Genomic DNA, 27,318 nt, shown 5'->3' on the forward strand with positions numbered 1-27,318 from the left:
GTAATGCATAAATAAAAGGAGGTTTTCCAACCAGATGGACATTTTGTCAACCAGGTTCATTGGTGATGACAATGTACAGACTACACATATATTGGAAGTTATTTGACCTTCTCAGAGAATTTTTTCAGGTTGATCCATCTTAATTCTATCATCTAGATCTGTTTCTAAAAGATTTGAGAAGGCCATAAGCCATTTCCAAAGCTGTTTTTTTATTCAAAAGTTCATAAAAGTATAATACATGAAACTCAGGTTAGGTCATAGGACAGTATGGGGTGTTCCAAAAGTCTTAGTGTAGTTCTTAAGTGTTAATAGCTTAAAGTTGCACTAAAAATTTTGGGACACTGTATATTTAGAGCTAGAAAGTACTTTAGAGGCCAACTGGGAAGCAGAGCCAAAATGACAGAGCAGAGGTAGTTACCCAGCTGAACTATCTCAACATGCCCTTCCAAACAATATTAAAATAATGTCTCAACTTGAATTCTGGAGTGGCAGGGCCAATAGAAGGTAAGTGTGAGAAATGTTTTGAGCCCAGGACAACTTCAGAGATCAGCATTAGATGTCTGTGATGTGGGCAAAAATGGTCCATAACATGGGGGTGAGGGCCAGCCTAGAGCAAATGCAGTACCAGGGGCTGCAGATTTTGGAAGTGGCTGTGCCTGCAGCTTCAGCTCTGGGATCTCTCAGTCCAGAGATTTAAGGGAGGGGGTGTCAGACAACTGGTTAAAAAGAGATTACAGGGGACACTTGACTGGCACTGGGTGCATCTAGCACTCAATGGCAATTCTATTGGCTATACACAGTTTTGAATTGCAGTTTCAGGGTAGAGAGGAACACTTGTGGTTGGTCACAAGGTAGCAGAATGCCTGGTCACAGTTCCAAGGCAGAAAGGAGCACTAGGGCTTGTAGGGGTCTTCCTGGGTAAATACCTGAATGCAGACCAGGAGAGCAGTGACTGCATATCTTTCTGGATTACACCACCTTGGAAACACCAAAAACTTGCAGAACCCCAGAACTAGCATTGAAAGCTGTAGCATGAAAAAGCTCGAAGCTTGGGACAGTGAAAATGAGAAAATGAGCAAACAACAACAAAAAAAAAGAACTTGACCATAAAGAACTAGTATAGCGTCAGGGAAGATCAAGACAGATACTCAGAAGAGGACAACAACATGAAAACAGCTATGACTGAAGCCCCCAAAAAATGCTAATTGGACCCAAGTCCAGCAAGAATTTCTGGAAGAATTAAAGAAAGAAGTAAAAGTAGTAGAAGAAAAATTGGGAAAAGAAATGAGTGATTGAAAAAAAAAGTATAAAAAGAGAATTAACAGCTTGGTAGAAGAGGCACAAAAAATATTGAAAGAAATAACATCTTAAAATCAGAATTTGCTTAATGGCCAAAAATTCACCAAAAAAAAGCACTCTACAAGGTAGTACTGGCCAAATGGGAAAAGAGGTACAAAAGTTCACTGAAGAAAATAATTACTCAAACATTAGAATTAGGTATCTGGAAGCTAATCCCTCCATGAGACATTAAGAAAAGTAAAATAAAGTCAAAAGCATGAAAAAAACAACAGAAGAAAATGTGAAATGTCTCATTAGAAAAATCGCTGACCTGGAAAACATATACATATATGTATATATATATAAATGAGAGATAATTGAAGAATTTCTAAACAACCTGAAAACTATGATTAAAAAAATGAGCCTAGACATCATATTTCAAGAAAATAAATCAGAAAACTGCCATAGATCCAGAGGAAAAAATAGAAATGGAAAGAATCTACCAATCATCTCCTAAAAGAGATTCCAGAATGAAAACTCCCAGTAATATGATAGTCAAATTCCAGAGATCTCATGACAAGGAGAAAATATTTTAAGTAGCCAGAAGGAAACCATTCACATATTTTGGAGTCACAGTCAGGATCACACAAGATTTAGCAGCTTCCATGTTAAAATGAGTGGAAGATTTGGAATATGATAATCCAGAAGGCAAAGAAACTAGGATTGCAACCATGAACCACCTACCTAGCAAAAATGGATATTTGATGAAATAGACGGCTTTCAAATGTTCTTGATGAAAAGACCAGAGCAGAATAGAAAATTTGACATGCAAACACAGGGCTTAAGAGAAGCACAAAAAGGGTAAATATGAAAGAGAAATCATAAGAGACTCAAGTTTAAACTGTTTATATTTCTATATAGAGAGATGATACAGGTAATTCCTAAGAATTCTATCATTAGCAGAGCAGTTAGGAAGAGTCTATATAGATAGAGGGCATTGGTGTGGGTTGATTATGTTGGGATAATCTCAAAAATAAATGAAGGAGTGAGAAAGAGGGTTGCTCTGAGAGTAAGGGGAAGGGAGAGATAGAATGGGAAAAATTATCTCACATAAAAGAGGTGCTTAAGGAAGAACTTTTATAATGGAAGCAGAAATTGGGGGCGGTAGAGGGCAAGGCTCAAGCTTCACTCTCATTTGAATTGGTTTGAAAAGGGGAAGGGGACAAGAGAAAGGGGGGTATGTGATAAAAGAAGGGTGAATTAAGAGAGGCAATAGTCAAAAGCAATGCACACTTTTTAGGAGGGACAGGATAAAAAAATAGAAGTATAAATGAAAGAAAATAGAATAAAGAGTAATACATGGTAATCATAGCAATAAATGTGAATTGGATAAACTCACTCATAAAATGGAGGTGGATAGCAGAATGGCTTAGAAACCAGAATTCAACAATACATTGTTTGTAAGAGATACACTTGAAACAGAATGACATACATAGAGATAAAATAAGGAAAAGAAGCAGAATTTATTATGCTTCAGCTAAAGTAAAAAAGACAGGAATAGTGATCATGATCTTACACAAAGCAAAAGCAAAAATAGATCTAATTAAAAGAGATAATCAGTGAAATACATTTTATTGAAAGTTACTATATGCAATAAAGTAATATTAAAATGTTTGCAGCAAGTTTCTCTGACATTTTTTGCTCAATATACAGGGAATTGAGTCACATTTATAAAAATAACAGTCATTCCCCAATTGATAAATTGTCAAGGGATGTGAAAAGGCAGTTCTCAGAAGAAGAAATCAAAGATATCTATTGTCATATGAAATAATGCTCTAAATCACTATTGATTAGAGAAATACAAATTAAAACAATTTTCAGGTAGCACTTCACACATATCGGAAATGACAAAGGCTGAAAGGGGTGAAGGAAAACGGGGATATTAACGAACTGCTGGTGGACTTGTGAATTTGTCTAACCATTCTGGAGAACAATTTAGAATAATGCCCCAAAAGCCATAAAACTGTGTATATCCCTTGGCCCAAAAATACCACTACCAAGTTTGTACCCCAAAGAGATCAAAGAAAAAGAAAAAGCATCTGTATGGACAAAAATATTTATAGCAACTCTTTTTGTGGTGGCAAATAATTGGAAATTGAGGGGATGCTCATCAAATGGTTAAACAAGTTCTGGCATATGATTATATTGGAGTACTATTGTGCTATAAGAAATAACTAGGCAGGGGAATAGTTTCAGAAAAACATGGCAAGATCTATATGAACTGATGCAAAGTGAAGTGAGCAAGACCAAGAGATTATTGTACATAGTAACAGCAATATTGTAATAATGATAAGTTTTAAAAGATTACTGATCAATAAAATGATTCAAGACAGTTCCAAAGATCTATGATAGAAAATGCTATCCCCCTTCAGAGACATAACTGATGAACTCTGAGTGTGAACTGAAGTATAATTTTCTCACTTTATTTTTTTTCAATTTGGCTAACATGGAAATATGTTTTGCATGATTTCACACATGTAATTGATATAATATTGTTTAGCTTTTCAATGACTGTGGGAGTGTTGGGAGGGAGGGAGAGAATTTAGAATTCAAAATTTAAAAAAAAGAATGGTAAAAATAAATAATGAATTTTTAAAAAATAGTTTTAGAGATCATTTGCACAACAGCAAAGCCAGGTTGAAAGTCAGTGCTAGATATCCTTTGGACCCTGAGGCAATCTCTAACAGAGATTCAAAAAGTCTGAGAAATCAAGGAAAACATTCCAAATATTACCCCTCCCCTTTTTTTATATAGGTGAGGAACTGATGTCCATTGTGACTTTTCTCAGCTCATGTAAGTAGTAAGTAAAAGAGCTAGGATTTGAATCCAAGTTCCCTGACTTCACACCCACTTTTCTTTACACTAAATCATGCTACATCCCTTAGACTTGAGTCTACTTAGGTCAATAATGTAAAAAAAAAATCAGGAAAAGAAGAGTCAATTGATCCTTAACCTAAACAATTGTTTCCGTTATCAGAAAGAGGAGGACCAAAGGAACTAGAGAATAACAAAGATCTACCAGTTCCTCTGTTCTAGAGGTTGAATGTTGTGTATGTCAGAAGATCATAGCCTCCCATGTTCGGACAGCTGATTAATCCTTTGAACAGCTCTGCTTCTGTTTCTAAAAACAAGACCGGAGCGCAGCCCTGCCACTGTTGCCAAGCCACTAGAAAGGAAAACCAGACTGGGCCCTGAGCTTTCAGCACAGTGTTCCCATCCACATTGTTTACTTCTCTAAATCTTTTAACAATTAAAATACTCTCAATTAGTACACAAGCAGCTTTAGGATTTGCTATATTCTTTCAACTTTCAGTGTAACGTTATTTATTTTAGCTTCAATTTCCTTTTGATGTGGTGCATGTACACAATTCACCACAGAGCCCGTTAGAGTGTTCCCCAGTGTTCTTCTTCTACCCTGGTTCAAACCATTTAAAATCACATGTTTTGCATTTGCCTTGGCTTCAGATAGGTTTTCAGCAGATAGACAGTAAAACAAACAAAAATAAACTGATTTCAGTAACAGAGCAGATGCAATGAGAGGCAAAAGTTCAATTTACACTTTTCGTATTTCTCCTCCCTTTTTTCCAGATACATATATATTCGCTCTTTTCATTTAAGATGAGAAAAATTGCAGTGCTTCCATGTCAGTTTCAGCATTTTCTCTTTTCTTCAAACTTGCATTAGAAGTGCTGTACCATCCTTTCAATGACACTGAAAGGAAAGAGGAGAAAAATGTCTGTACAATATTTCAATACAGAAAATGTGCAGTGTGCTCAGTTGCAAGGGTATATTGGTAAATGTTTAACAACAGGCTCCCTGGGAAAAATAAGTACTCACAACATGTTTAAGTTTAATCTGTCTCCTTATTAATACTTTCTCCTTCATTTTCTTAAGCTCAGACAATCAACAAAACAATACGTTAGGCCCTGATTTATAGCATTTCCTGATTTCAAAGTGTCAATACTCACACTGAAAATTTAATAATTATCTCTCTCAAACCAACTCCAGATGATTCCATGTATACCTCTTGCTTATCTTAAATACCCCTTACTAATCTTAAAATAGCAACAAAAACATATAAACATCAAGATAAAGCCAAATAAAGCTATTATTATTAGCTATTAAAACTTGAAAGTTACTTGAAATAGAAGAGATTTTTAAATAATATTTTAAATCTAAAGTCAGTTGAGACTTATTGTAGCACAAAACTTATTTTCCTCTTCTTGGGAATTCAGCATTAGCAATTGATTCAGTACCTATAATTCAGGAAAATCATTCAAAATGTTTTCCACTGGTATTAAGAGTAAGAAGGAAATAAAAATAATTGTTCACATTTAATAGAACTCTGAGTTTTATAATGTACACTTAACATACAGCATCTCATATGATGATCAAACAATCCAGTTTGATGAATGTCATTACTATTATCCCTTTATCACAGATGAGAAAATTAAGTCTCAAAGAGGCCATGACTTGCCTACAATCATGCAGTTAGTCAGTGCCTGAGGTGGAGTTTGGACATGGATTTTCCCAACTCCAAATTTAGCACTATCTCCTCTGTACCATGCAACCTTTCACCAAACAAATAATTGAATGCCATCCTAGGAACTGAGAAGAAAGGAAGACTCTAGAAAATTATTGTCAAAAAGTGCTGTGGAGAACTCTGTTGCCCACTGTGTTCTCATTAAGAATACTCATGAAATTAAGACTCATGAAGAATTAATTTTTGTGAAGTGATAATATCTCTCTAGAAGAGCCTTTACTTTGGGACAAAGAATTGGAGGATGAAGTGAGTACATGATAGTGGGAAAGGATAAAAACGTTCTAGAAGTTCCCACTATGTGGTTGTGAGTAGGTAGGGCAAAAATAGAATGGGTTGCAGCAGCTAGGTGGCGCAGTGGATAGAGCACCGGCCCTAAAGTCAGGTGGACTTGCATTCAAATCTGGCCTCAGACCAAACACTTGACACTTACTAGCTGTGTGACCCTGGGCAAGTCACTTAACCCCAATTGCCTAAAAAAAAATAGAATGGGTTAAGGAAAGTTAAGAAGAAAATGGGAAAGGAGAAATGAATGGGAGATAATGTCAAAGGGTTTTGAAATGAAGAGAATGGAAGAAAAGGAATCTTCTTTCATTCAAATGGCCTTCTCTAAGAGATGGCCCATCTTCTTGCCAGAGTCAACCTCTTTATACATGTGTTTGATCCCATTTCCTCATATCTTCCCCAGAAGATTGCATCTTCAATCAAACCCTATTGTGCTACAACAAGTGATGAGGTAGAGGACTTCAGAAAAACCTGGAAAGATTTATATGAACTGATGCTGAGTGAAATGTACAGAACCAAGAGGACATTGTTCACAGTAATAGCCACATTGCGCGATGACTGACTTTGATAGATTAAGCTTTTCTCAGCAATGCAAGGACCTAAGACATCTTTAATAGACTCATGATGGAAAATGCTATCCACATTAAAAAAAACAACAACGAAAAACAAACCATGGAGTCTGAGTGCAGATAGAAGCATACTATTTGCTCTCCTTTTCTTTTGTTGTTTTGTTTTATTTCTTCCTTCTTGTGTTTCCTCTCAATAGTTCTAATTCTTCTTTACATCATGATTAATGTGAAAATATGGTTACTATGAATATATAAGTAGAACCTATATCAGATTACATGCCATCTTGGGGACGGGGGAAGAGGGAGAGGGGAAGAAAATTTAAAACTCAAATTCTTTGGAAGTGAATGTTGAAGATGAAAAATAAATAAATTATGAAAAAAAGAAATATTTAATACTAATAGGCAATTAATGATTCCAGGTTTAAGAGGTATCTTGAACTTGATTTAAACAAATAATTATGATACCATCATTTGTATAATGCATCTCTCCTCTTCCCATGGTAGCCATCCTTGTGAAGTAGTGCAGTTGCATTGCTGTTCAGGAACAATACCTTTTCTTTTTGCTCTACACAAACATTGGGCTATTGGGTTCATTTGCTTCTATATGTTGGGTACCTAATCTATTCCACTGATGAATTATTCTATTGTTTAACCAGCACCAATAGTTTTGATGATTACTGCTTTGTAGTGTAGTTTGAGATCTGGCACTACTAGCCCCCTTTATCTGCCTCTTGTCCATTATTTCCCTTTACACTCTTGACTTTTTGATTCTCCAGATAAATTTGATTATATTTTTCCTATCTTTATAAATTAATCCTTCGATAGTTTGATTATTATGGAATCAAGTAAATAATTTAAGCAGTATTGTCATTTTATGGGGTAATTAGGTGGTGTAGTGGGTAGAGCATTGGACTTGTAATTAAAAAGACTAGTCTTCAAGAGCTTAAATGCAGCCTCAGACACTTACTACCTGTATGATGCTGGGCAAGTCACTTAACTCTGTTTGCCTCAGTTTTCTCATCTGTAAAATGAGCTGGAGAAGGAAATGGCAACGCATCCCAGTGTCTCTGCCAAAGAAAACCCCAAATGGGTTAGACACAGTTGAAATGATTGAACAACAACAACACTGTCATTTTTATTACATTGGCTCAGAAACAATATTCCCCAATTATTTAGGTTTATCTCTATTGCTGTAAAAATTATTTTATAGTTTTATTCATATAGTTCTCATATGTATTTTGATAAACAGACTTTCAAATCTTTTAACATTTTGCAGTTACTTTAAATGGAATTTCTCTTTGTACTGAGTTTTGTTCTAAGATATAGAAATGCTGTGGATTTATTTCACAACCTGAAATTTGCTGAAATTATTTATTATTTCAACTAATTTTTAGTTGACTCTCTAAAGTTCTCTAAGGAAACCAGCATATCATCAGCAAAGACTCATAATTTTGCTTCTTCTTTGCTTATGCTTATTTCCCCCATTTCTTTTTCTTATTTTCTTTTAATGAATAATATTTTTAGCATTATGTCAAATATTAGTGGTGGCATTGGGCATCCTTGTTTTACCCTTGATCTTGTTGGGAAAGACTCTAGTTTATCTCCATTACACATAATACTGACTTTTGGTTTTAGGTATGTTACTTATTATGTTAAGGAAAGTTTTATTTATTTATTTTCTAGTTTTTTTTAATGGATGCTGCATTTTTTATTTTTTAAAAATTAATTCATTTTTGGTTTTGAACATTCATTTCCATAAGCTTTTGAGTTTTAAATATTCTTTCCCTCCCTTTCCACCTCCCTCCTCAAGATGGCGTGCAATCTGATATAGGCTCTATATATACATCCCCATTAAACATATTTTCACATTAATCTTGTTATAAAGAAGAATTAGAACCAATAGGAGCAACCACAAAAAAGAAGAAACAAAACAAAACAGATAAAAAAAAAGGAGCAAATAGTATGCTTCAATCTGCATTCAGACTTCATGATTCTTTCTCTGCATGTGGATAGCACTTTCTGTCATGAGACTTTTGGAGATGTCTTAGATCCTCACATTGTAGAGAAGAGCTAAGTCTATCAAAGTTAGTCATCACACGATGTGTCTATTACTGTATATAACATTCTCCTGGTTCTGCTCCCTTCACTCAGCATCAGTCCATATAAGTCTTTCCATGTTTTTCTGAAGTCTGCTTGCTCATCATTTCTTATAGCACAATAGCATTCCATTACATTCATACATCACAACTTGTTTAGCCATTCCCTAATTGATGGGCATCCCCTCAATTTCAAATTCTTTGCCACCACAGAAAGAGCTGCTATAAATATTTTTGTACATGTAGTTCCTTTTCTCATTTTTATGATCTCTTTGGGATACGGCTGTAGAAGTACTTTTGTTGGGTCAAAGGATATACACATGGTGTAGCTAGGTGGCACAGTGGATAGAACTCTGGCCTTGGATTCAGAAGGAATCCAAGTTCAATCCTGAGTTCAAATTTGGTCTCAGACACTTGACACTTACCATCTGTATGACCCTGAGCAAAGTCACAATCCCTATTGCCTCACCAAAAACAAACAGAAAAAAGCAAAACAAAAAAAGGGTATGGACATTCTTATAGCCTTTTGGGCAGTGCTACATTTTTTCAAAAAACTTTTCCTGTGTCTATTGATATTATTTTATGATTTTTGTTGTTCTTGTTAGTAATATGGTCAATTATGTTGACAATTTTCTTAATTTTGAATCAAATTTACATTCCCGCTACAAATCTTACCTGATCATAATTTATCAACTTTGTGAAAAGTTGATGCAGTTTCTTTACTAATATTTTATTTATTATTTTTGAATCAATACTCATTAGGGATAGTGGGCTTTAGTTTTCTTTGTTCTGACTCTCTTTTTTGTCAAGGCTGTATTTGTAACTTTTCCCTTTTTTTTTTTTTTACAAATTGTGTAATATTGGAATTTATTATTCTTCGAATGTTTGATAGAATCGATTTGCAATTCCATTTGAGCCTGGATTTTTTTACCCACTTGGGCATTCATTTATAGCTTGTTCAATTCCCTTTTCTGATGTAGAAGTTTTCAATTCTTTATTTCTTGTTCTGTTAATCTAGGTATTTTATGTTTTGTAATTATCTATCCATTTCATTAAAGTTGTGTTTTTTTTAAAGTATATTGTCAGCAAAATAATTTATAATAATATTCTTTATTTCTTGATTTTTTAAAATTATTTTTTCATTCATTCACATCAAAAATTATAATTAGCTTTGCATTTACTATATCAAATATTGTCTCCTCTCAGTTTCTTAATATCTATATTGTTTGGCCAATAGTTTTCCCTGAAACTATGCATCCTTTAGTAATTATATTTAAGTATTTAAATGGATCTGTGATGCTTTCAATTTGGTTATTCCCTCTTTATATGCAGATCACAGTTTATCCATGCTTATCCATTCTATATGACTCTTATCTATGGCCTCCATAACTTAGCCATATTGGGGTTTTCCTTGCACTCTCATTATACCATCACCAGTATCATTACATGCTAATCAGTACATGTTGAAGAACAACAATCTTGGATATTAGACAGTCAATCAACAAACATTTGTCATTTACTATGTGCCTGGTAATGAGCTAAGTATTCAGGATACAAAGAAAGGCAAAGACTGGTTCCAGTCCTCAAGTTGCTTGTGTTCTAATGGTGGAGACAACATGCAAAAACAAAGTACTGCACATGTACACACACACACACACATATACATTAATGTCTATATATGTGTATATATGTATGTATGTGTATGTGTATACACATATATACATAATGTAAAGGAAAGGTAATCTGAGAGGGAAGGCACTAAAAGGGGTGGAAGAGGGAAATGACAGGGAAAGGCCTCTTGCAGAAGGTGAGATTTGAACTTATTCCTCCAGGAGGCTAGTCATTTCTTTTCAGGTACTTCCATCTTACCAGTCCTTTCCCATAAGTCCCTTTCCCCTGCCTTGACTTGAGTGCATCTTTGACCAGCTGCTTTCTGGTCTTCATCCTAAGAGGGATGTTTCAAAGGCAGGACTTGTGAAAGCATTCTGGACTATGGGGCTGTGCACTATTTCCCTAGAGAGGATGACATGATCACTATATTGGCAGGGAGGAGACTGGCCAGAAATGGTGAAACAGAGGCATCTGGGGTGAGAATTCAATAAGACATAGGCTGGTACAAGATGAAAGAGTTGGACAAGACTATCTCAAAGATTCTTCTAGCTCTAAAATTTAACTAGAATGACTTAAAAATCTACTGCATCTGGAGTTAGAGTTAATGATGAAGGAGAAAGGATAGTGGGATAAGCCAAGCTCCCTAAAATTACTACAGCGGTATTACTTTCCTTGAGGCCAACCTTAAACTGAAATTATTTCAGTGGCAAGAAGACCCATCTACTCCCTCAATAATCCACAAACTCCTTGCCCTGGTGCTCTTTTAAGGAGAGACAAAGCTTTTTGCTAAACCACTACAGATAAAAGTTTTAAAGCATAAATAACTGGGAAAGTTAACACACTAGTTTGAGTGAGTTTTATCAAGTAAAATGGGCTTTTTTAGAATTATGGACTTCCCTCTTTTGATAGAAAGATTTGCTTAAAAAAACATAAATGACTGGATATCTGTGGGTAAATGGGGGTAGACTGGGTGAAATGCCACTAAAGTGGAAGAAGCATCTAGACATGCCAAAGACAAAAATCAATCACTGACCACCATTTTGTCTGAGGTCTGCCTTGCTTATCTTGATCTATATACTAACAGGTAGAATAACTGTCAGGAAGTTAACAGTAGGTTGTGCTGAAGGCTTGGTCAATATTTGTGGACTTAAGGAGGAATTATGCTCCCTATCATTCTGTATCATTCTAAAAAATACTTCAGAGTTTCTACCTGCAATTTTTATTTTGATTCTATCTAGTGCTGCATCTATTTAGGCAGCTAGGTGTGTCAGTGAATAGTGCCCTGGATCTGGAGTAAGGAAAACCTTAGGTTGAATCCTGCCTTAAATATACACTAGCTGTGTGACCATGAGCAAGTCACTTAACCTCTTGTAGTCTCAGATTCCTCATTTGTGAAATGAAGTTAATAGTACCTACCTCTTAGGGATCTTCTTGGGCAGCTAGGTGGTACAATGGAAAGAGCCCTGAGCCTGGAATCAGAAAGACTAAACAGGGCAGTTAAGTGGCGCAGTAGATAGAACTCCAGCCTTGGAGTCAGGAACACCTGAGTTCAAATATGAGCTCAGACACTTGATACTTACTAGCTGTTTGACCTTGGGTAAGTCACTTAACCCCGACTGCCTCACCAAAAAGCAAAAAAAAAAAAAAAAAAAAAAAAAAGAAAGAGAGAGAGAAAAGAAAAGAAAGATGAATTAAAATCTGACCTATGACATTTACCAGCTCTGTAACCCTGGAAAAGTCATTTAATACCTGCCTGGTTAAAGAAATTGCAAACCACTCCAATGTCTTTGCCAAGAAAACTCCATGGACAGTTGGTCCACAAGGTCACAAAGAGTGAGACACAATTGAACACCAAAAACCTAGAGTTCTTGTGAGGATCAAGTGTGATAATATTTTTAAGTGGTTTGAAAAATTTAACATGCTATATACATATTTATTATTATTATTATTATTATATAAGATAGAAAAATAGTTCCTTATAAAGTTGAAGGGTTTAATAACTCCATTGTGGGGAAGTTATGAGAAAGATTTCTGCCTTTCAAGTCTATGATTTGTCCTTTCAGGGGTATTTCTTTTCATTTACCATTACTAATATATTTCTTTGTTATAGTAATATATGATATTGAGAGTTTGAGCATTTAAAAAACATACACCAGATATTGTAAATTAAAAAATAGCCTTCTGTATCATTTCAATATAAAGACAAGAAAAACAGAATAATAGCCAGATAGAAGACTCCTTGAGATGAATTAGATGACCTCCCAAAATATAGAAACAAAATACAATTACTTTAAGAACAGAAGCAAGATCCTTATTGTTTTGTGTCCTTCACATTCAAACCTTTGGCTCTGTAGTATTGGGAAGTTCCCTGATGCATTCTTGATGTCAAACCATCTGGATGACAAGAAAAAAAATCAGTTAGTTCTCCAGATGTTTTGTCTACATGGAGTCAAACATTCACATTTCCAAATATTTAAAGAACTTCTAAAAATCAATCAATCAATAAATCAACAGTCATTTATTAAGTGCTTACCATGTTTCAGGTTCCAAAGTGCTGGAGATACAAAGACAAAAGGAAAATTGTGTCTGTCCTCAAGAAACTTACATTATCATGCGAAGGCTACTTTTAAATAATTGGATAAATAGAAGATAGATTAAAAAGTGGAAAGACCTTAGAGGACACTTTGGGAGAATCTTAGAGGAGAGTGCTCAATTGACAGGGAGGGGACCAGTGACAACCTCCTGCAGAAGGTGGCATTTGAGCTAGGTATTAAAAAGGCAGAGATAAAAAATGAGAGCAATCTAGATATAAAATATAGCACATAAAAGGGCACAGAGAAATGAAATTGAATGTCATATAAAAAAACATCAAATAGACTGATATAGGGGAATTGTAGAACACATGAAGGAACACAAGGTAGAAGAATACTGGAAAGGTAGGAAGTGTTCTAGGTGTGAGGAAGGCTAAAAACCAAGCATTGTACTTTATGTTTGATCCCAGAGGTAACAGGGAGCCACTGGAGTTTTCATGAGCAGGGACTCAGGAGTGTCATGATCAGAAGCAAGCTTTAGGAAAATCACTTTGGAAACAGTGTGAAGATTCTGTTGTATCAGAAAAAGAATTGAGGCAGGGAATCAACCAGAAGGCTACTGTAATAGCCCAGGTAAGAGGTGATAAGAGCTTGAACTAGGGATGTGACTGGGTGAGTGGAAGGACCTAGGTTGTCTAGGTAGAAATGAAAAGATCTGATAGCTAATTAGATTTGTGGGGAGTAATGGAGGAGCTGAGACTAACAGTGACATTGCAAGTCTGTGTGACTGGGAAGATGGTAGTATTCTCAACAGTAACAGCAAAGTCTAAAAGAGGAGAGAGTTTAGGGGAAATATAATGAATTCCTTTTTTGACAGGTTAAATTGAAGATGCTTACATGTCATCCAGTTTGAAATGACTAATAGACAATTGGAGATGCAAGAGTGAAACTCAGAAGGGAGACCAGGCCTCAGGGATATGCTGGAGCCAGCTTGAACTGGCTCTCAAGGTGATTATTAAAATTTTAGTGTTCAGTATTTACACCTCAGAAATCAGCAAATGCTATAGATCCTGTCTTGATTTATTCCTTTATTGATTGTCTAGACTTATGAAATGATTGAGAAAATAAAAATATAAATTAAACTTAAAACTTACTGTGAGTAAGCTTCCCCACCCCCAACCCTGAGATGGTTGTACATACAGCACTGATACTGCTGGATATAAACATTTAGAAATCATTAGTGTAGAGACAATAATTGAACCTATGTGAGCTGATGGGATTAACAAGTAAGGAAACATAGAGAAAAAAGAGAAAAGGATCCAGGCTGAGCTTTTGGGGATACTTACAGTTAAGGGGTACTTCAAGGATCTAGAGCCAAAAAAGGGCCTGAGAAGGTGTGGTCTGAGATGTAGGAGGAGAACCAAGAGAAAATGGCATCATGAAAACCTAGAGAGGGGAGAGTATCCATTAGGGGAGGATGACCAATAGTATCAAATGCAGCAGATAGGCACAACTGAAAAAGACCATTAGCTTTGGAAGGAAAGAGATCATTTGAATTATGAAGTCAGAAGTCAGATCACAAAGGGCCTGGAGAGAGCGTGAGGAGGGGAAGTGGAAGCATCTATTCAAAACAGCTATCTTGAGGAGTTTAGTGAAGATGAGAAGAGCAATGGATGATAACTAGCAGGGACGATTCAAGCAAGTGAGGATTTTTTTTGAGAAATGGAGAACATGGGTGTGTGTTTGTAGGGAGTATGAAAAGAACCAGTATAAGGGGTATTGGAGAGAATTTCAGATGAGAGAGAGAGAGAGAGTGACAGACAGACAGACAGGCAGGCAGGCAGACAGAGACAGAGACAGAGACAGAGACAGAGTTGGGAACAATTTCCTGGAGACTATGGAAAGGGGTGGAATCAAGGATACATGTACAGGGTTGACTGGGACATAGAGGAGGGTACCTCTTCACCAGAGAAAAGTGAAGAAAGAGAAAGCAGTCAGTGTTGGAAGAGATGGGGGAACATTTGTGCAATATTGGTGGAGTTTTGAATTGATCAGTTTTGGATATTAATTTGCAATTATACAAGAAAAGTAACTAAACTATTTTCCCTGTGACTAGAGATCCCATTATTGGACTTGTCTGGAGCACTAAAGAATTCAAAGACAGAAACCAAGCTCCAGAATATATTGATTATTCATTAGCAGCTCTCATTGAGATAGAAATGAACTGCAAATAAAGTGAGATTGTGGAATACCTAGGGAAAAACCCTAAGATATATGAATACAATGCAGCAGCATTATATAAGAAATAATGAATATGAGAAATTCAGAGAAATATTGGAAAACTTGTATTTTGTAAGCAAATACAGTAAGCAAATTTAAAAGATCAAGGAAACACTTTAGTGGTAACAATTGCTGATTATGTGCAGCAATTAGTAAAACATAAAAGGGGTAGATACAGGAAGAGAATGGATTCACCATCATTCCAGGGGTTTCCCTGCAAAGGCATAGATCTCTCACTCACTGCTGAATGTTGAGCAGGGAGACAAAGGCAATTCATGACTCTATCCACTACAAACTTAGGAGTGAGTTTTCTAGAAAGTATATTCCATTTGCTGTTCCAGCTATTATTCTTGTCACTTCCTCACTCACTCTCTTTGACTCTTTCTCTGCCTCAGACTCCAGAGAAATTTTAAAACTTCCACTGTGGTAGAAATGCCACCCTCAGTTTCAAGCCCATTACAGCTTCATTTCTTCCTGAACTGGGAAGAAATATAGCCTCAAGGGCCTTTAGTGACAGTGCCCACACAAGGGATCCAGTACAAGTCTTGCTTTCCAACTCTAAATTATATGTACCCTTTTATTTTTGCTCCTTTATGTTCATTTAATGGCAATTTTCTATCTGTTTGTGGAGGAAATCTGGAGATTCTGGACATTTCTGACCTACATGGAATCTTCTCAGAATGCATCTCTCCTATTTTCAATCTATCTTTAAGGTTAGCAATGTATACAAAAATGTGTAAGGGACTAATGGATTATTTTCAAATTTCACATGGATATTTTATCTTTGTATAGACAGTCTCTATCTATGATTCATGCAACATGCATGACAATAATAAGCTATATCTCTGTAGGCCAAATTGCATAATGTTACTATTGGACCTATGTGAACATTATGCAAGAGTTAAAATCAAGTAATGTTTTCAAATCAAGTAAAAAGATGTGGCAAATAAAAATTATTTCACTTGGGGAGTGAGGCAGGGAGGGAGAGGGAGAAAAATTTAAAACTCAAAAGTTTATGAAATTGATTGTTGATAAATTAAAATAAATTAATAAAAAAATTATTTCACTAGGATAACATGGGTTCCTCAGGAAAGCTGCCTTTCAAAATATTTGGGGATACTTCAAAAGTTGTCTTACCTTTAAAGTGTATTACTGAATCCTATAGGTTACTTCTGATATATGGGCTCTTTAGAATGCTACCTGAGAGTTGAGGTATGTTGGGCAAAACCAATGCTCACCAGCCTTTGCCGATTTTTTTTCCTACTAGCAAAACAGAGGGCACAGTTCAATTTTTTAAAAGAATATTTAATTAAACAGCATAGTAAAGGAAATGATAATTCCCCATGTACTGAATGGTAAAACAATCCACAGGTTAGCAAACTATTAATAGAGACAGGACTTGCCCTGGAAGCATTTGTGATATGGGAACACACATGAAAGGAGTACACACATAAAAACTGATAAGGGTATGAAATACATATAAAGGGGCATATTTCTTGGATTCAACTATGTCCAGAGATCAGTGAGGACTGGGAATAATTATAGCTCCATAAATGCCCAAGACATCTTATGACTCTTGTCCTCCAGAGTTGCCAATATTATCTGGTACTGTTTCTAGATAAGCTGTTTTCTCTGCTGACCTAGGGGCCTCTGCTAATACCCATCAGTCTTTCTATTTGGGGGCCTCTTCTATGACAGGGCAAAAGATCCATTAGATTTTTAGCTTAATAATTTTAGAGGCCATTTTAACTCTTTTGTGATGCAAATACCAAGCTTATATCTGGTCTGCTAGTTTTAAAGGCCTGTGAGCATTTTTAAGTTTCTTTTGAATTCTTTTGCTTCTACCACTAAGTCTGTTGGTTCAAACTATTTATTTTGAATTATAGTTAATAATTTCTTTTCACTCCCATTATTTTCCAGGTTTATTCTTATCCCCCTTCAAATCATCACAAATTAGATTTAGCAAAACTACAATGGAGCTGGGTGGAGTTGGGTGAAGAGATTTATTTAAATTCTTCCATAATGCTCATGATTAAAATGTAAGTCAATTTACAAACAAGACTGCAATAATCCGGGTAGAGATATTATTCTTTGCCACACTTTTCACTAACAAATACAACCACTATGATACATACTTTAGAGAATATAGGGGAAATAATCTTGAGATTACCAGTCACTAGTCACATGTGTCTTTGGACAAGTCATTTCCTCTCCCTGGACCTTAGTTTCAGCATTTGCAAAATAAAGGTGTTAGGCTGTTTTAGGTCACTTTCATTTCTAACATTCTATAATTCTATGGCTCTATAAACTAGAACAGATTCTCTCAATGACCATTTTTAAAGACTTAGGGACTTATTTATGTAAATTGATTTTTTTTCTAGGTTTGAGTGCCAAATCTTTCTTTTTCTTTTCCTTTTTTTCTTTCTTTTTTCAAAGAGAACATTATTCCCCAAGTGATACAATATTTCTCAGGCTTTTTCACAGCTGTAATTATTTATCACAAGGAAAAACCCCAAACCAAAACAGTGACATATCCCTTGTAAAGTATTCACAAGCTTTTCAACCAACATTAAAAGTGGAAAATGCAGCGTTTCTGGTAAGGAGGCATTGGCAATGATTTAATACAATTCTATGAAGTTCAAGGGGTGAAAGGAGTATTACATCATTATCAAAGCTGGACTGTTTTCCTTCCAATAATGGCCAACAAGAGGACTCGCTTTAGCCTTGCTCTGCATGTGGAAATCCCTGAACAACAACGGAAAATGTGTATAAAGACCCAAACTGTGAAAACTTTATTTACTTATTTGTTTGCTTGTTTTTTCATTCATTCACTTACTTGTTTGTTTGTTTGATTTATAAAAGCTTCCTGAACCTATTGGGACATGCATATAACTCATAACAATACTAATATGTATAAATCTCATTCTCTTTTCCAACCTCCCAGTCAGAATTTTCCATATCAATCCCACTAAAATATGGATTCAGCCCAGAGTATTAATAAAAATTATATTCCCTTTAGTGTTGAAGAGAATTAACATTTGTTGACACATTTGTCTCTCTGCTCTTATTCCAGAATGATTCAGGTTCCCTCTTGGTCTTTTTTTTTTTTTTTTAATTATTTTTGTCCTTCCAGGGGCTTGTGCTATAAATTAGAGATCTCATTGGATAGAAGAGCCTATATAGACATAGAACTGGAAGGGACCATCGACAACATTGAGTCCAGCTCTGTCATCATACAGCCGAGAAAGCAAAGGCCTGGAAATATTTAAGTGACTTGCTCTACTTCATCCAAATAAGGATCATGGATTGTTATCTTCTGCATGTAAGTGTAGTGGATTAGGCACTAGAGTGAAAAACAATAATAAAAACAATACTAAACTGACTTGATTTTCTGTGTGTCTCCAAATACTTCAGGGATAGAGAATCCAGAAATATGCCAGGTGTCCCTAAAGTCTTTAGTGATTGTAATTTAAAACCATACTAAGCATTTTGGAATGTGACATTATACACACATATGTATGTGTATGCATGTATATATATATATATATATGTGTGTGTGTGTGTGTGTGTATAAATGTGTACATCTATACATGCATATATAAATATACCTACATATGTACATATTCATATTATATATGCACACATACATATATGTATGCAATGTATATATATATATACATCAATCCATGTATGCATATGTATATTGATCACATAGTCATCTTTCATTTCCTAAGTTTGAGAACAAAAGACAAAAATAGAACTTAAATAAAAAAAAGAACTTCATAGGGCTACATAAATGCTAAAAAAAAAGAAAGAAAGAAAGAAAAGAAAAAGAAACCCAGCAATACCACTTCAAGGGCTGTATCCCAAAGAGAACATAAAAATAAGAAAAAGACTCACATGTACAAAAATATTTATAGCAGCTTTTTCTGTGGTGGCAAGTAACTGGAAATTGAGGGGATACACATCACTTGGGGAATGGCTGAACAAGTTGTGGTATATGAATGTAATAGAATGTTAATGTACTATAAGAAATGATGAGCAAGCAGACTTCAGAAAAACCTGGAAAGACTTGTATGGACTGATGCTGAATGAAGTGAGCAAAACCAAGAGAACATTGTACATAGTAACAGCCACATTATAAGATGACTAACTATGATAGACTTAGCTCTTCTCAGCAATGCAAGGACCTAAGACATCTCCAAAAGTCTCGTGATGGAAAATGCTATCCACATCCGGAGAAAGAACTATGGAGTCTGAATGCAGATTGAAGCATAGTATTCACTCTTTTTTTTTCCTTCTGTTTTGTTTTGTTTCTTCTTTCTTGTGGTTACTCCTATTGGTTCTAATTCTTCTTTATAAAATAACTAATGTGAAAATATGTTTAATGGGAATGTATATGTAGAGCCTATATCAGATTGCATGCTGTCTTGGGGGGGGAGGTGGGAAGGGAAGGGGAGAAAATTTAAAACTCATAAGCTTATGAAAGTGAATGTTGAAAACTAAAAATAAATCTATTAATTTTTTAAAAAAGAAGCTTTGAGAAAAAAAAAATCATTCTCCTTTCTGAGTCAGAACTAGACTAGACTTGATACTTTGATCTTAAAAAAAAAAAGAAAACATACCATATTCCATTCAGTAAATTTGTCTCCTATAGGGCACTAGATAGGAGTTACAAGCTGTAGGAATTTCTAGAAGTTCAGAGGGTTGGAAATGCGGGTGCTTTTATGTTGAAATATCATATTCCCAGGATAATCTAACAGATGAGAGTACAGCATATCCAATGAAGTCATTTGTGAGGTGGGGTTCCTCACATAGGCAAAATCTGTATTCTTGGTTACTCTGAACAATGTAAGGGATAACATGCCTCAGAAACACTAGTCCTAACTCTTTATGTTTCTTCTAAGGCCACGTTATAGGATAGGGATAAGGACTGGCTCCATCATTTCACTAAGATAAGGAACCCTGGATGGAGAAGCTCTTTCTGCCAATGTAAGTTGGCAACTCCCTTTCTACTTACAGTCTCAAAGATTTGCGTTGAAAACTGAGCTCAGATTATGCAGTCCACATGATTCAGAGATGGGATTTAAACCACAGTTTTGCTGACTTCAAGGCTAGCTCTTTAATTATTATGCCACAGTGCCTTTCTATGGAGAAGGGTGCAGGTTACAAATATTAGATAGGTGAGAGAGATGGAGATTTAGATACAAATATAGATATATAAAGATAGATAAATATGTATATATGTAATATTGTATGTTTATATATGCATATACTATTATAGGGAAGAGGAAAGATATCCAAGAGATGAAAATCAGAAATTACTATATAATTAATAATTCATCCTGACTTGGAAAATGTATGAAAACCAAAGGACTATAACTCTTGGGAGATACCTTAAGAGATCATTTTTAAAGCTCCATTTACCAAGAAAGTTACAATTAAGATAGCTAAGGCAAATCTTTGTTTATGTAAGGAATGGAAAGTCCCAAATCTGCCTTGGTAGCTAGAAGAGATAGCTCATATTTATGAACAATACCATATTTTCATAGTTTTTAAAAAGTTGGCAAGGTGTTTTTACACATGTAGCACATGCTCTGGGCTTCCTCTCCCACCTCTCATTTGTATTGGCAGGCAGAGTATCCCGCACATGCAAGGGCAGTGGATGAAGGAGTGGAAGTTGATTTTCTAATACTATAGCTCATGAACCCCATCACCTTGCTTACCACAATAACCATCATATGACTCTGAAGGAGAGAGCAAGGACAACGTTTTGACTCTTCTCAGCTCTGCCTCACTAAAATTCAATTTATGTTCAAGTCAAGACATTACTCTCATGATATCATTGGTCCTCTTTGAGAACAAAGGATGAACAACAACAAGGCTTCTACATAAGATCTCTACACAGAGAGGACTTCCAGAGCAGGTGATGTGAGTTAAACCTTATTGTACATAATTCTTATATGTGGGGGCCATCTCCAGTCATCCTGATCTATATCTTGCCACTGGGCCCAGATGGCTCCAGAGGAGAAAGTGAGGCTGGTGACTTTGCTGGTGACTCTCTCACTTAAATCCAATTCACTTGCAAGTCATAGCATCACCTTCCTGGTGTCATTGACCTATTTGAGAATGAAAAGCAAACAACAACAAGAAGATGGGTTTGGCCTTAGAGAGCTCATGTGGCACAGTGATAACTCCCAATTAGAAATCCTTTTTGTCACCTTAGGTATGATAATAATAGCAATCGCTAGCATTACATAGCATGTCAAGGTTTGCAAAGCACTTTACAAATATTATCTCATCTTGTCCTCACAAAAACCTTGGAGTTAGATACTATTATTATCCTCATTTTATAATTGAGGAAACTAAAGCAGATACTGTTTAAGTGATGTTTACAAGGTTACAGAACTACTAAGTGTCTAAGCCAAATTTGAATTTAGAGGCCCTAAATCCAGTCCCAGAACCCTATCCACCTAGCTGCCTCTAGTGTAGACAGAGGGTAGCTTCTCTTCTTGGTTCATTACAGTCTCAAATCTGCTTTTTTTTATATTATGTATAATATGTCTTCAATTTGCAGGCTAGATATTGCATCGGGATATTGTTAGGCATAGGATACTGATGAGAGGTTCAAAATCTTCCAATCTTCTAAATTGCACATCCTTTTCTGGTCAAAGGTTTGGGGAATAGGGAGGAGGCCAAGATTCTGTCATGCCCCTCGAGAGATACCTTTTTACAGTTTTGGTCAGAGGCTTCTACAACCAAGCAGCTAGACATTAAAATGACCAATCTTTCAAACTGGCTTGCTGGTTTATATGAAACATGGGTGGGATGAAGTTTTCTTAAGCAATTCAAACAAACTTCCTGTGCACTTTATTTCCTCCAATAGCTATCAATGACTTCTAAATTAATCAAAGATTTTTCATATTTATTCTAAAGTCTCTGCTTGATTTATTTATTCAATAAAGGTATTTATGTTTTGGTCATATATAACTAATTGATTGAATCAGTAGAGGTGTTTTCACCTGTTCAAAGTACCAGGGTTAAGTGGGATAGGGTAATTGATTGATTGGCCTTTAGCACATATATAATTTCATTTGAGCCTTAAGATAACCTTGTGAGTTAGGGATTAAAGGTACTCTTATTCTCATTTTACAGATGAAGAAACTGAAGCTGAAATGTTTAGTGAATTAGTGCAAAGAACAATGATTTTGGAGCCAAAGGATTGTGGTTTGAACCCTGGATATACAATTTATTTCCTGTGTCCTTAGGCGTCATATTACCTTTCTGCCCCTCAGTTTCTTCACATGTATAAGAGACTTGAACTACATAACCTCACAGGTCAATTTCCTCAATAAATCTATGATACTCTTATGATCATCAGGCTATAGGTGTCATATCTTACTGAATCCATACCCAACATTCTATCCACATCATTTTTTCTACCTTTAGAGTTTGAAAAGTCTCTTATTTCTGTTAATACAATCTAAAAATCTCTTCCTGTTCCTACTTCTAAAACTGAATTTTCTAATCAAATACAATTTAAAAAATTAAGGAGTTTTATGACCTTGGCAAGTCACTAAACCCATCAGTTTCCTTTATCTATAAACGGAGGGAATTGAATTAGTCTTTTCGGTCCTTTATAGTTCTGTGACTTAGCTATTGTATGATGTAGGGAAGCAACATACAATTTCCTGAGTTGACACCTGTCCAGGAAACCAGTGTCAAAGCATCTCTTCTTTTGAAAATGAGCAGATGTTCAATGACTGTCAATGTCTATTACAGATGGAAGCCACAAGAGACGTCTCCTATTGGGCTGGGGCAAAGGTTAAGTTGGTACTGATCAAAGAGGAAAATATCAGGATTCTTGAAGAATGATCAGAGGGATCTTCCCACCAAAGGATAACATTTTCAATGTAAATATAACAGGATTAGCATTCTAATTCTGTAGAATCATTTTTGGCTCTTCAACATGAAATATTTTCTGTTGCAGGGATGTTTGAAGTATTTCAGTAGCCTTTCCTATTTCTTATATTTTCTGGAAGATTTAATTCATCTTATAAAGAGCTTTTGATATCTCTTAGATAAAAGATATCTTATGATCTGTGCTAAATATATGGATAAATGATCTAGTGTTTGAAATTTTACTTATATATGAATCTATTGATAGTGATCTTGTTTACAGCAAGTGTCATTCTGATTTCCTGCTACACAGAAAGGAGCCACATCCTGTCAAGTGAGCAAACTAACTATGTGGAGTGATATCATTCATTCAGCATCAATTGTGGATACATTGGGTGACATAAGAATGGGAGAGTGGTACGCAGGAAGGAATCACTTCAACTTAAGGAAACTGATAAATAAGCATTCCAACTCTTCCTACACAGTCTTTTCATAATTTGACTTCTTTATTCTGGGGTATACTATTGCTAAAATAAGACTTTCCATATTGGGCCTAAATCAAGTAAGAATTCCAGAAACCAATAACAAGTATACATACATAAATACATACTCATATGCACATATATATGCATACATATATACCCATGTATGTATGTGGTAAATTTCTAAATGGACATAGAATTCATCATATAATATATACATTTATAAACATACACACACACATATCTCTCTCTCTCTATATATATATATAGATTTATATGTGCATATATATTTGCCACAGAAATTCATGACCATCATCTGTCAATACATGGAAAAGTCTATGCCAATGGAGGAAATGTCTACACTCTTGAAATCATGAATCTTTTGAAGTAAAATTAAAGTTTTCAGGTATTGGGATAAACTTTTCTGTGTCTAGCCATCCCTTCTTTATAAATGTATTCTTTTTTTAAAACTGTATCCTACAACTCCAACACCACCAGAATTTTCTGATTGCAACTATAATTCTAAAATGAACAAGCAAGAATTTGACCATGAAAAATTCTCTTTGCTTCTGCATTCCTGTCTTTTTTATCTTACTCTGGACAACAGTGCTTTGAAATAGCTGAACTCCTTTTTCACATTGTAAACTTTCTTAGACATCATTACCATTCTTTCTTTTTATTAAAAGTATAATTGTAATTTGTAGACTAAATATTTACGTACTCTACTTACTTTTTAATGCTGATTCTGTCTTCTGCCAAAATTGCAATTGCTTTGAGCTCTCATTTTTCATGCCCTGATAGAAAGCATTTAACACATTCTTTGCCATTGCCTGTCCTATTGGGGAGCATTATATTATTATTAAGTAAGAAATAGCACATACAAAATAAAGGTGAAAGGAAAATATTCTCTCTAGTTGGCTTGCTGCTGATAGAAAATAATCTACTTTTCAATCTGTTTTTGATATAGACTAAATTATATCATATTGATCTAAATGCAAGCTACTCCTAAATATGAGCAATTAATATTTATTAATAATTTATTAATAATTTATCAATAGTGCATGCCAGGCACTATGCTAAGCACTGATGATGCAAAAACAAATAAAAAGGAAGGTAGTTCCTGCCCTTGAGAAGCTTTTATTCTAATGGGGAGGGGGAGAACACCAAAATGGAGGTGAAAAAGAGGTTAAGAAAGATGAATGTACCCACAGGGGTTTTAAAGTTCAAGAAGTTAGGAGTAGAGGTGTGCAAACATTGTGCTAAGTTCTGGGAATACCAATAAGAAAAGCAAAATAGTCCTTACCGTCAAGTTACTATTGTTGTTTGTCCTATGTCTTGCAGAAGACCAAAATGACATAATGACATCAGAATCAATGTACAGTATGTCCAGTTGTGGCTGATCAGATCAATATGAGCTCAGAAGGCTCTACTACAGGTTGGGCATAGTCCACATGGCTATTTGGGAGAGAGATGTTTCTAAGTTTGTGCATCTCACGTTTCTTTTGAGCTACCACAATTCTGCTTTACTCATAGAGCACAGTGCCTTCTTTGATGTAGGCATGCCATGCTGGATAATCCTATTCCAGTGTCTCCCATGTCACAAATTGATACCAAAGTTCTTCAAAGAGACCTTCACAATGTCTTTATATCGCTTCTTCTGACTATCTTATGAGCAATTGCCTTGTGTGAATTTGCCATAAAATAGTCTTTTAAGAAAACACATTTGGCATTTGAACAAATGTCTCTTTGTGCTAGAGTTTGAATGCTTGGCAGTTAAGCTTGAGAAAGGACCTCAGTGTCCAGTACCTTATCTTGCCAGGTGATCTTCAGAATCTTCCTAAGACAATTCAAATGGAAGTGGTTGAATTTTCTGGCATGGCACTGGTAGATTATCCAGGTTTCACAGACATACAACAATGAAGTCAGAACAACTGCTCTATTGACCTTCAGTTTGGTAGGCAGCCTAATACCTCTTCCATCCCACATACTTTTTAGGAGCCTTCCAAGTGCTGAATTAGCTCTGGCAATGTGTGTGTTAACCTCATCTATGTGTATATCCCTGGAAAGTATGCTGCCAAGGTAAGTGAAATTATCCACAGCTTTCAAAATTTCTCAATTTGTTGTAACTGATGGTTACATGCATGGATGGTGTGGTACTGGCTGATAGAGAACCTCTGTTTTCTTGCTGTTAATTGTTAGGCTAAAATTAGCACAAGCAGTAGAAAATTGATCTATACTTTGTTGCATCTCAGCCTCTGAGGCTGCATTGAGTGCACAATCATCTGCAACAAAATAATTGCATACCAACTCTCCTTCCACTTTAGTTTTGGCTTACAGCCTTTTCAAGTTCAGTAATTGACCATCAGTGTGGTAGTTGACCTTGATGCTATTTACATCCTTACTGAAGGCATCTGACAACATTGTTGAAAACATTATGCTAAAAAAGCATGGCAGCAAGCACACAACCCTGTTTCATTTCATCAGGTACCGGAAAGGTGTGAGAATCATTCATTATCCACAACCCGTGCAAGCATGCCATCATGAAACTGGCTTACAATACTGATGAACTCAACGCCACTTACATTTCACCACAGGCCCTTGCAACTGACAGTATAAAAGACCTTGATTAAATCAATGAATTTTGCATACAGACTTAAAGAAGCTTACACTCTAATGAGAGAAGACAAATGGAGGCTGGAAAGTGATGGTCATGGTGGAGAAATACATTGGGGTTACTCCATACCCAAGATGGCATGGAGACATCTTGTTCTATGTAGTTGAAACTAGGCAGAGCTACAGATGCAAATAAGTATTTCTTATTCATTTTATCACACTGCCCTCTTTAATTTCATCAATTTTATCATTTTTTTATTAAAAGTTCAGCTTTAAGTTGTTATAAAAGATGTATTTGTGAACAAAAGTACAGTTTATATTTGTACTAATATTGTAAGTTTCAGCACATTTGTAATGAGACTACCAAAGTCATACTGAATTAGAAATTTATGTCCATGTTTTAAAAAACATTTTATTCATATAATTTGTTTTGTCACAATCAATTCTCAATAAACACAAGCATGGTATTTTCATGTTAAAACAGTTAAGTCCATTTGGTATACCAATCATGACTTTTAGCTCATGTAACTTTATACCCTTGTAGTTTACTTTTTTAATAGAAATAAAATGTGTTTCAACCTCAGTAACCTAAAACCAACTTTGGTCACTGTGTTTGGCCTCTTCACATTATGTTCATTGATCTATGGCATATATTGTGAATGCTTTATTATTTTGATATAACCATCTTCCTTCTGCATCAATTCACTCAGGTCTTCTGATGTTTCTCTGAATTCTTAATACTAGTAGTTTCTAAGAATAAGCATAATTCACTCTATTTTCCAGTCATTAGGTAAATAAAATTTTTTTTTCTTACTTTTGACTATTACAAATAATACTTCTATGCATGTTTTGGTCCATGTTAGAACTTGAGGATATAAACCCAACAGTGGGCTACCTAGGTTAAAGGGTATGAATAATTTGATAATTTTTTTTGTCTTACATGATTCTCAATTATTTTCCAAAATAGGTAAAAGAATCTAAAGCTCTACCCATGATGAATTAGTATGCCTTTCATCCCATACCCCTTACAACATTGACTCCATCTTTTAACATATTTGACAATTTGATGAGTTT

The sequence above is a fragment of the Vombatus ursinus genome, unplaced genomic scaffold (genome assembly GCF_900497805.2).
Source record: "Vombatus ursinus unplaced genomic scaffold, bare-nosed wombat genome assembly UNPS02006779.1, whole genome shotgun sequence".
NCBI lineage: Eukaryota > Metazoa > Chordata > Mammalia > Diprotodontia > Vombatidae > Vombatus > Vombatus ursinus.